Source organism: Pseudophryne corroboree, chromosome 2, assembly GCF_028390025.1.
Source record: "Pseudophryne corroboree isolate aPseCor3 chromosome 2, aPseCor3.hap2, whole genome shotgun sequence".
Taxonomy (NCBI): Eukaryota; Metazoa; Chordata; class Amphibia; order Anura; family Myobatrachidae; genus Pseudophryne; species Pseudophryne corroboree.
Window position 1 is genome coordinate 720,259,338 of NC_086445.1, and position 8,954 is coordinate 720,268,291.

The window sequence follows — 8,954 nt, forward strand, 5'->3', positions numbered from 1 at the left end:
TTGGTGTGGTGTTCAGTAGATGATTACAGTTAAAGATCATCTACATTGATATAAAACGTGTTAATTGTATTTCTGTGGATATACCTGGCTGGCGTACACGTGTCTCTAACAAAGGGCGGGACTAGTGTACGCGACGCAAGGGCCGACGCACGGAGCGTATATTACGCAACGGAGCGTCTGGGTACGCCCACATAATACAAATCACACGATAGTATTGTTTTAGTTAGGCGATAAGGAGGCAACGCGATAATAGCGCAAATCGATCTCAGTGTCCAAAATTTTAAGCTAATAGATCCTTCTCTAGTTGTAACTCCTCGGGATTAGCCTGTGATACTGAATGAAAGGGATTTCTGCGCAGAAACGAAAGTAAAGAGTATATGAGGTGAAAGAGTGTGTATACATATATATAAGTTTCTAATTTTTGGGGTTGAACCAAAGGAAATCATCGAGTTCTCGTGAAGGTACATACGTGTAAGTGACTGCATGGTGGCTTGGGAGGCATCCCTTGTTAAACATTTAAAAAAGAGCATTAGAGTATAGCGGACCAGGAGGTCTACTGTAGCACAAACCAGGAGGTCCAGACAGACCAGGAGGTCCAGGTACAGCAGACTAAGAAGTCCGCTATAGATAAAAGAGCACAACACCAGAAAGGGTTGGTGCGGTACCCATATAGGCCACTAAGCTCAGGCTGAAGGAATTCTCAGCCACAATTTTCGATTCCACTGGTCGCTCCGCACATAAGATTAGTTGCTTATGTGCAGAATGATTGTACCGCACGTAATTGTGTGCATTAGTTAGTAACTTGACCCAGTACCATTTGCGTATGCTAGAGGGGTCATAAACGCTATTTGTACATTCTAACGTGATTTGTGTAATTTTTTTATTTTAAGGGAAGTTCGCTGGTCACTTGGGAACTATCCAACAACCAATAGTTACTGGAAAGGGTTAAGTGCTCTTCGGATCACACCCACATGTTCCAGTAAATAGAGGTTCAGGTCGCAGGGGCCCTAGGTCGAGTACGCCAGCGCTAGAGCAGTGTGTGGGCGTATTGGTCGACGTGGGCGAGTGAGTGGAGTACTCGGTAAACTTCCGCCGCCGGCCTACCCCGGACATCTTGGTTTTTGTAAGGGTTCGCTGAAGACCCTGATTTGAAGGTCAGAGGTAGTGAAAGCAACACCTGCAAAGATGGGGGCCAGTTGTTCAGGTAGGGGGTGATCAACCTCTGTTCGGGTTGATTTAGTGAACCGACCAAGCGGGTCGGCAAGGTATGTAATGTGTGAGAAATACGGTTCACACACAAAGGTATTGTGCAATGAATGGGAAAGAATGACTGTGCATGATGGGGAAAAGTTCCCACGGGTAGGCAGTTTTGGTCCAGAGGTGTTACAAAATTTAAGGAGAAGGATATGTCTCATTAAATCTGCAAAGAGACGGATCAAACATTATGATTATTTACAGTTATGGCAACAGGAAGGTGAAATACAAGGAGAGTTAGCTTACACAGCTGACTCTCACTGTGGTAGGAAAAATATGGCAACAGGGGAGAAGGTGGTTACAGAGAATGGCACACTGGTGTATGATAAAAATGCACTTAGCAACTGTATTATAGATGATAAGGATAAGTGTAACAAATGTAACAATGATAAAAGTAAAACTGTTAAATGTACAACTGTTAACCTGTGCAAGTCGCACCCCATGTTAAACTTCCCTCAGGATTACCAGCAAGAAAGTGAGCCCAGCATGATGTCGGCACCTTTTCCAGCAGCCATCACACAAGACATCCAGGTGGACGCGACCAATTCGGTAAAGGCAATAATCAAACCCCCTAACGGAGGGTCAGGTACCGTACGGTGTTATATATCACGCACAAACAAATGTACCTCATATTGTAGAACCAACACAAGATAATGTAATTGAGTTTAATCCTGTCAGGGTGATCACAGTCCCTAATGGGAAGGCTGACGCTCAGGGAATCATTCCCGTCAAGGACAGTGCAATGCGCCGTCCCTGGTCTCGGACGGAATTAAGGTCAATTATGTCTGAATTTCCTGATCCTAGGAAAGATCTAGTTGCATGTCAAAGGTTTATTAAAGAACTAGGAAACTCCACAGAACCCACCAACAAAGATTTGCGGACAGTGCTGAGGGCAGGTTTGCCCTCCAGTGTTGACCCTGCGAAATTTATTGCTGATTGTAAATTAGACACAGAGGTACCTCGTACGGAGGAACACAATCAGGAATGTATTAAGCAGATCAACCGGCAGTTAGGAGTATATTTCCCAGCCATTGTCAAGTGGGACAAAATCTTCTCCATAAGACAAAACGAAGGGGAAAGTACTTCTAATTATTTCCATCGGGCATTGCAGGACATGACTAGGTATACAGGTATAGAAAACATTGAAACAAGTGCACCGCACAGAGAAGTAGCAGTATTTGTGTTAATGAATGGTTTAAAGGAAGTGTTGAGAGCAAGGATACAGACCACCAATCCATACTGGAGAAATAACTCAGTGACTGCATTAAGAAAGTCAGCTGTTGGGCATGAGCAAAACATCATCAAGCACAGGGAAACACAGAAAAGTAAGAAGCCTCAGATCCCTGTGGGTAAGTCAAAGGTGATAAGGTGCTATAATTGCCAGAAGGAAGGTCATTATGCAAGAGATTGTAGATCAAGAAATTTACAGAAGGTATATCAACCCCCTAGACAACAACATAACCACGGTATCCAAGGAATCAGGGAAGGACAGGGAAAGCGGTTGATGGTGATGAGCATCCAAGCGTTTGAGGAGGCATCAAATCAACCAAGACCTCAGGTCACTGGCACTTGGAGAAAGCCCAGGGTTTGTTATCTTTGTAAAAGAGAAGGGCATTATGCCAGCAACTGTAACAGCCCACATAAAGTCAGACCCCCTAGACAAGAACATGAACAGAGTCATGATACACAAAATCGTAATCAGGTACCACATATGTAAAATTTTGAGCTACACCCATAATATGCAATCAGGAAAGGTGATCATTAGGACTGATAGTAAACCTGAGGTTACAGTTAATGATATTGGGAGGTCAGTTCCTTGAAGGCACAAGAACGGCCGGGTAAACGTTGTAATTTATCTGTAAATGTTCTTTTTCCCCATCTCTGATGTTCATCGGCAGAACTCAAACATCACATAGCTATTTGGTCCTTGCAGAAGTCTACCAAACCCCAGTGTGACCTACCGACATCGATGTGTCCTGGCCAGGCGCAAAACGGTGGGGTGTGGAAATACTGGTGGGGAGGGGACTTCGCAGGGACACCAGTGGATGTGTTGGTGTGACAGCCTGATGGTGAACGGAAGATCTGACAATGTTTTTTTTTTTTTTGTTTAATGCAAAATGTGATGAATTGTTCTCTCTCTCGTTTGTTTTTCTCTCTTCTCTTCTTTCTCATGTTTTAAAGATGGTATGTCACACATCAGTTGGACAAATGGTAATGCAAGATTTTTGCTCCTTACAGAAAGATCGCAGATTTGGAAGGAATATTGTATTGCCAGAATGTTCGTTTGGAAGACTGAGAGACAGCCCCTTTGAAATGACAGCAGAGCAAGAAGAACAACAAGACTAAAGGACAAAAGCATCATAACATTTTTTCTTTCCCCTCAAAGTATTTTTTATGCCCCCATTACAAATTTCTCTTTCTCCTCCTGTAAGATGGACTCGCCCCAAGAGACTGCAGTCCGTGTTTTCCTGTTGACCACGATGTTGACCAGAGCAGTCTGTTTCGGTGTGAGTACCAGTGAGGTCGAGAGAGGATCCGGAATGGGTTTCTGATGACTGAGACGGAGGCATAAATTTCCAATAGCAACACAATCACCAAGCAAAGGCGAGTACCAGAAAACGATCTAGCAGCCATGTTATTTGTAGACATTGTGAAGGATTGTTAGCTAAAGAGAACTGCATCTGTGGGCATTGTAACAATATAGTTGAGGATGGGTGCATCAAGAAATGTCAATCCAGTTTTAATATCCACATGGACCAGCATCCATTGAGTGACTATCACTCCTTAGTGGGTAAAGTGTTAAACCAGACAGACTGTTGGGTATGCTCTCAAGTACCTCAAGGCCATAGCAAATCCGTACTAGTACCATTCCCATTAACTGTAGGAGAGGTACTTGAGCTAAGTGGTGGGAGGCCGGTGGACAAGAGGTTTAATATCTCTAGTCCTCCTAGTTTGAAGCTCCACCAATATCATGTGGATAGGTCTTTAGTATGCTTTAACATTTCCAATCCCCAAAAGCCGGGAAATTGGGAAGTGTCATGGAGTAATCAAACCATGACCTTTTCATACAGACCCGACAGAATGCCCATAGACACAGAACTTATACGCCAGATAGCCGACCATAGGAAATTTTTCCGGTATAGGTACACCTTAGGAAGTAGGACCATGCGAGTTGGAGAGGTATCACCAGGATACTGTGCACAGATCGTACAAACTGATACGTGTACTAAACAGATGGGAGAATTAGGGTTAGGAGATTTCACATGGAGAATTTGTAACATGATAATGTCATACTCCGTCCCATATGTTCTCCCCGATGATGCATATTTCATATGCGGGAGGAAGGCGTATAAGTGGCTTGCCCCAAACTCAGAGGGATTGTGCTATATTGGAAAAGTACTGCCTGAAGTAATGACTGTAACCCATAACAAAATGAAAGATATTCACCGCAGTGCCCAAGCTCCTTATACTCACACTCATTACGAGCACGTCGTTAAACGGCACCTGATAGAGAGAACAGAGCATCCGGCCTCTGACCTGATCCATGAATCCACCGGGATTCAATTCCTAATCGCATTAGATATCACTCGTACCGCCAGAGGAGTGATAAATTATAAATATATATCTGCGCTTGCAAATTTATTAGACAATATCACAGAAATGTATGACGACACATTCAGGTACACTGGGAAAGATGTACAAGCCTACAAAACAGAACTGGTTCAGCATAGGATGATTCTCAATTACCTCACAGCTGTGACAGGCGGGTATTGTGTTACCCTGGCAACTCAATATGGAATCAAGTGCTGCACGTACATTACAAACAGCACAGAGGACCCAGCCGAGGTCATAGACCAACAGATGGATGACATTTTACAATTAAAATGGGAGTTTCGAAGGAAACACAATCTCACACTCGCTGCTGTGGGTAATGAGCTGACCAGTTGGGTGTCATGGTTGAACCCACGAAATTGGTTATCGGGCTTAGGAGAATGGGCCCAAGGTATTATTATGGATGTAGGGAAATTTCTTTTGTGTATTCTGGGAGTCGCCATATTGGTTGGCCTGATATTTAGATGCGTTCGGGTTTTAGCGAAACGTAAAAGTAATACCAGGATGATGAGTCTAAGGAGCGAAGACACTGTACTAACAACAACTAATTTGATGTATGACCCAACGATAGAGACAATGTTGTGATGAAAATGTGATTCCACGGTCTGTTTCTTTCACCTGTTTCTCCTTTGTTTTCCTCCAAGGTACAAAGACATCCGCTTGGAAGAAGAATTTGACAACCTCTTTTATACAGACCACTGATGGACAATGCCATAGACCCCCATTTTCCATAGTGACTTTAACTTTCACGATAGCCCAAAACTTTAAAGATTGTAAGTCTATGGACATTGAGAAAGCTTTTTGCTCACCACATATAGCAAAAGCATCGGGAGACTACAGTCAACATGTACATCGAGACAAGACACAAGACAAGACCTCAATCGGCAAATGTATATTAAACTCACATAGTTTATGACTGCATTTACCATAACTGCTTCTTATCTTCATTTCTACAATCTTCAGGTAATGACACACATAGTCAATAGGGAATATAGGCACAGATATCAGCACTCACATATCCCCCCAATCATGTATCATCAATTAAAATGTGCTCCCCCATTTTGTTACAACTAAAAGCAGAAAAGAGCTTGGTAAAGTTTGACAGCCCATCCACAGACCCGTAATACGGGATAAGAAGGAATTCAAATGTATACTTCGCAATACCTCGAAGCTTGATCTAAAACACGTACGGCACGATGATACATGACCCCTCAAACATGGATTCATACACACATGCTTCTACTATCTCACTAGGTCATACCTTTTTCCCACCTGATCCTCTTCTCCCTTACCTAATCATAGAAATGTATTTACACATGACATATATTTTTCTCTTTTGAACTGTTTTAGGAAGTGGCAGTTATTGATGACTGCCAAAGGGTGGACTGTCAAAGTCGGAAAAATATCATGCTACACGTTGCCATATATCAACCCCATGCGCGTGCCTGCTGCACGTGCACATTCTCTCCCGTGCGTGCAGATACTCGCAGCCGCGTGATGGCGCCTCGGCCATGCGCTCGAGCGCGTGGTATGTGCATCTACGGTAGAGTTTGTGTGCGTCTAGCGGGCGACTCAATCGTTAAATAATAAAACCAAATAGTATGTTTTATAGATAATGTTCCCCTTAATAATGACTGTAAGTTTGTTTAATGTAAATGGTCGCTGGACAGAGGAATTCCTCTTTGTATGGTACGAAGGGTCAGACAGGGTTTGAACAGTTGTGTCTGGTACCTAACTAAAGAACATTTTATTAGAAACAATCCGGTGCTGGTTAGGTAAAGATTAATCGCTCCTGCGTATAGATATGGCCATTAGTATTTTCTGGACATTTACTATATTTGCGATTCATTACCCATGCGGCGGGAATCGTCAGATTCCCTCCCACCTGAGCAGTTTGATATAGTCGCAGCCCACCTGTTCAAACTAACCTATGACCTTTTGTTATGATGCGAGTAGACATTCCTGTGTCCAATGAACAATGAGATTATAGGTCCCTTTGTAGTATACTGTACTCAGTGTATATAAGATCAGCCAGCCTGGGCAGCTCACTCACTCTCCACAAACGGTTTTCATCTTGACTAACTCGGAGCTGGTACCAGAAGGCTGCGCAGCGATCGTTCCCAGTGTGTGTAAGTAATTCTCTGTAATCAACTTGTTCCCTGTTTGTATTGGCCATACTCTCTCTCTCTCCGTTATTGTATAAGATTGTGACGCAATTGTATATTTCTGTCTAGATATTCTGTTAGAATTATATGTTAGCTTGTAGTGTATGACTTGTAAACTGTTTCCCCTTTTCGATATAACTAAAAGCTTGTTAGTAAAGGTGTTGGAACCTTAGCAAGGTATCGTGTGTTTATTATATTGCAGAAGGTAATAGGAGCGTCTCAAACGCTCAAGCAGCTTTAGCATTAACAAGGTTAAGCAGCGTTACATCGCTACAGTATTTCAGTACAAGGTTTACAGTATAAGAGTATCCTTTCTGTGTGTTACATTCAAGGTTTACTGATTGTCATCCCGTGAGCGTCTGCGCCGCTCGTGTTCTCCTCGTGGACTCGAGCGTCCGCTACGCTGGTAGCGTAGCATTACGGTAGTCACCCGCCTATAGCGTGCTCGACACCACGCATTAAGCTGTGAGCGAGCGTGTCGCATGTGCGTCTCGATCACGGCCGAGCGTATGCTACGCTAAGTGCGTACCCTTACGGTACCCCATAAGCCAATTGCGTACTGTGTCTCTTACCCATCTATTGTGAATGTTATAAGATAAATAGTTAGCTTTATCACGACCCACCCACCACACTCAGTACACTGCATTGTCCCGATTCATGGCTTCACGGTACGTTATACTGTGCCTCTTGTGCTGCCCATGTCGGGACACTTCTAGACAATAGTACAGGACCACTTTTATTTCCCAATCTGCCTCTCAGACACAGCGGCAGCAAAGACGCAAGGAAAGCAGCATTTGCGTACAATCGGGCCCTATAAGGCAATTACCCATTGTCAGGATGGCTGAATTATTGTTGCTAGTGTTTTTTCCCAAATTAAAGTATACAGGCCCTCATTCTGAGTTGTTCGCTCGCTAGCTGCTTTTAGCAGCATTGCACACGCTAGGCCGCCACCCTCTGGGAGTGTATCTTAGCATAGCAGAATAGCGAACGAAAGATTAGCAGAACTGCTACTAAATAATTCTTTGCAGTTTCTGAGTAGCTCCAGACCTACTCCTAGATTGTGATCAGCTCGGTCCGATTAGTTCCTGGTTTGACGTCACAAACACGCCCTGCGTTCGGCCAGCCACTCCCCCGTTTCTCCAGACACTCCCGCATTTTTCCCTGACACGCCTGCGTTTTTTAGCACACTCCCGGAAAACGCTCAGTTACCACCCAGAAAAGCCCCTTTCCTGTCAATCATTCATCGATCAGCAGAGCGACTGAAAAGCGCCGCAAGAACACCAGCAAAACTGCTAAGTTTTTAGTTAAATAACTAAGCCCATGCGCGCTGCGTACCATGCGCATGCACATTTAGCAGCAAATCGCAGCATAGCGAAAATCGGCAACGAGCGAACAACTCGGAATGACCCCCACAGCTCAGTAAATAAATAAATAAATAATGTACAAGTACAGTCATACTGTAAAGGTGTGATACAGTACTTTACTATACACAGCAACCTCAGGAGAAGTTAATGTAATGTACTGTACTTTGGAAATACTGTACTGTCTCACTGAGCTTGCAGTACAGTACTGTACAGTAATTACGACATTGTGTCGGTGATAAGGTTGTACTGTGAGCTGAGTGGCCGAGTGGTACAGTATGTTTATGTACAGTACTCTGTGTAATGGTAAAAGGACCATGGTTAACCAACAGGCAAGCATACATCAGCATGGGTGTCATGAAGATAACCCAAAACAGAAACTTAGTACAGTAATAGGTAAATGTACTGTATAACACTTTCTGATTCGCCTCATTACCAAGGTGAAGTAGGAAGGGACAACAACAAGATGTACTGTACTAAATGAAAGCTCCTGCCTCTGGTGATGTCCCCTGAGCACTTCAGCACCGAGTGGAAGCAAGGAAGAGGCAAACAACTACAGACC